Source organism: Lepidothrix coronata, unplaced genomic scaffold (assembly GCF_001604755.1).
Source record: "Lepidothrix coronata isolate B3197 unplaced genomic scaffold, Lepidothrix_coronata-1.0 Scaffold106, whole genome shotgun sequence".
In the NCBI taxonomy this organism is placed as follows: domain Eukaryota; kingdom Metazoa; phylum Chordata; class Aves; order Passeriformes; family Pipridae; genus Lepidothrix; species Lepidothrix coronata.
In genome coordinates this window covers 1,705,933-1,708,854 of record NW_016690286.1, presented here as the reverse complement: position 1 = coordinate 1,708,854, position 2,922 = coordinate 1,705,933, and the positions used below count along the sequence as shown (strand labels likewise).

At 43.3% G+C, this 2,922-nt stretch overlaps 1 protein-coding gene across 1 annotated transcript in view; it reads left to right on the top strand.

The window, feature by feature from the left end:
• The window catches only part of RAPGEF5 (Rap guanine nucleotide exchange factor 5), a 137,761-nt gene extending 137,194 nt beyond the window's left edge, over positions 1 to 567 (top strand). Inside the window, exon 27 of the mRNA XM_017823836.1 lies at positions 1 to 567. This exon is cut by the window's left edge and continues 3,134 nt beyond it. The gene's annotated coding sequence lies outside the window, so the exon portion shown is untranslated.
• The last annotated feature ends 2,355 nt before the right edge of the window (positions 568 to 2,922 follow it).

The following is a 2,922-nucleotide window of genomic DNA, read 5'->3' as shown; positions in this document are numbered from 1 at the left end:
CACAGCTTGTTGATTCCAGCACCATCTTGGATAGTAATAAATTTCATTTGCATAACAGTGGCAAAAAAAAGAAAGATGTAAATACTAAACATTTTAGCAGAGTAATATTTATTTGCATAGCCTATTTATTGTCATCTTATACACTGTTAAACACTGGGATGAAGTCAATGAGCTGAGGTAAGAACACCTGCCTGTTCTCTCTGAGTGCCATAATGGTGTCAGCTTGCATTAAAAGTAATAAAATAGAAGCCCCCCAATCAAGGTATTTACCTGACTTCTCAGGGACTACAGCTAGTAGTTATCCACCATTATGAGACCTGGTATGTATGAAATAATCTGATTTACCAGAATCAATGTTGCCAATGTTTTCCTTTGCATATTTCATGCTTGTTTGCCTGTACATATTATTGTGTCGTGTATTTATGAGAGCTAGTAAGCAATAATTTATATGTCAAAATGGCCAAGCAATACAAGGTTAAAACTTGTAGAAGCAACTGTTATGTTTATCTTGCATTTTCCAGTGTTTTTTAATATTGCTTTTCAAAATATAAAAATTACCTTAATGAAGTCTGGGCTCTGTGCCTTCATGCCTACCACACATACTTATTGTTCCTTTATGGAATATTTTACTTCCAGTCATTCAGTTCCACAAACCCTCACTGCTTTTTTTGAGGTGGATGCAGACTCGCATAGAGGCTCAGGAGCCTGACCCCATTCGGAGCTGCTCGTATATCTCTGGTCAGTCAGATTTGCTGGTACCAACGTTTCAAAGCAGGAATGATGTTAATGGGGTCTCAGCTGTGCCCTGTCATCACAGTGCAAAGAGGGGCCTCGAGCTGCCATGAGAAGTCCCTATGGGGGAGGGGAGGAGTAAATCTATCTTTATATCCTCTGGAGGCTGCTTATTGGCACTTGATCCTCTCACTGAGGACAGCAAATGCTTTCCCTGTCATCAGTCATCCCTGACGGTGCTGTTTCCTCTCCTTCCTCTGGGCTCGTCTGCAGCAGGGAACGCAAAGCTCAAGATGGGCTACAAGTGCACTGTAACACAGCTGAGGCTTGCCCTGTCCTTCCATCCTTTCCACTTGCAAACCCTGGGAACCAGTAAGCCAAACCTGGCTATTTCAAACAGAAATAACACCTGGTACTTACTAGCGTGATGTCTGTTGAAAGTGCTTTACAAATTGGCAGTATTTAATCCTCTGAGTGCCTGCACCTTAAGGAGTCTTAAGCCTGACCTACAAAGTGCCAGTGTTAATATACAGATAGGGTGAATTTTAATATTAGTATTTAAAACAAGCCTAAATTGTTGACACTTCTCTGTAATGATGTTTAAAGAAACATTACAGACAGACATCCTTTTCTAGATCCAGTTGCACAAGCTGAAGAATTTACAGTCCCAGCTGTTTATCACTGCCCTTTTTTGGATATCATTGCTCTCCACAATGTAGCCCAGAAGATCAGAGGAGAATCTCCTTAACCTATTGCCACATGTGGCTACATGCAAGCAACTAACTTTGCACCAAAGGGCTCTCCTTCCATCCATCAGCCTTGCTGGGAGATTTTCATAAGAAGCTAGAGTGATGGTATCTTTAAGATGATTTGCAAATGGGAGAGTGTAGAGCTGAGGATAGCTGCCTTACAGCTCCAGCTGTGCTAGAAGAACCACAAGATGAGGCTGCTGCACTGCAGATGTTGTCCCTTCAGACCATCTTGCTAAACAAGGGTTCCTCTATCCCTGTCCACCAAAAAGATCTTGACTGGCAAAGGGTTGCCATTTAGTCTGCTCAGTGGTCTCTGAATTTTAACTGAAGTATTCGGAGAGGCTTGTGCTGAGTCATTCCTTTAGGAGCTGTATGACTGTGATAGACAGCAGGTGGGAGCAGTTTTCCTGGGGGCCAGCACTGCCCTCTGTGCAGAGCAGGACTGACCTGCATGGGGACAACTGCTCTACACTATGTAAAAGTGACTTCCTCTTCTCAGTAGGAGGAAGCATTCAACTGGAAAAACAAACCTCCTGAATATTTGCTGTGTTTCACACACCAACAGACTTTCATGCCACCCAGAGCATATGCCCCTGAGTCCTGCTGTCTTTTGCCATGGGTGTGGCAGCTGAGTTGCACACATAACAAAACCCAAAAAAAGGTAAGTCTTCCTCTGGCTCCACAGCTACAATGTTCACTATTTCACACTGGAGACTTGTGTGATGGCACCCTCCATGCATGGCTACAATAATACTGTGAAATGCTTGTAGTTGTATCATAGTTAAAAGAATCAAGCAGGATAATTAATAAAGTCCAGAGAACTGAGGAGGCCTGTAATGGTGGGCCAAGTGAACAACTGTTGAAGCAAGGAGAGAAGTGTTCTGCATTCCCTCTTGTCTGGAAGAAGATCTTTGGATCTTCAACATGTTTTTCTCTAACCCTTTCCTATGCCAGGGAGAGAAATGGGCATGATCTTGAAAGCCTTGGAAAACTTCCTTTACTCTGAAGGGTGCTGATTACTTTTTTCAGGTTTGATATCCCCAGGGAAAATCCTCAGGGTAGAGTCAATCTTCCCCATTTAGAAAAACACAACAATCCTAGGGAAACCAGGCAGTTAAAACCCAGGGAAAACCTCCTTTTGGGGTTAGGAAAGAGAAGAGTCATTCAGGGGGTCACCCAAATGCAGCAGGTAAGAGGGAAGCTCTTCTTTTGTGTTGTCTGCATGGGTCTGATTGATGGCACCTGGATATTTGGCTCCTTGGTTACACTGCAGGGAGAGGTGGGTAGTGCAGGGTTGGCTTGTAAGTAGGACTTAGAGTGTCATTTTTAACAAGAGGTCTTTGTGGGCTGCCTTTAGTGCTCTTTACAATCCTAGTGCCTCTAGTTCCTATTTGTAAGGTTTCAGCTCTCATCTCTGTGGTAAGAAGTCAGAGCAGTC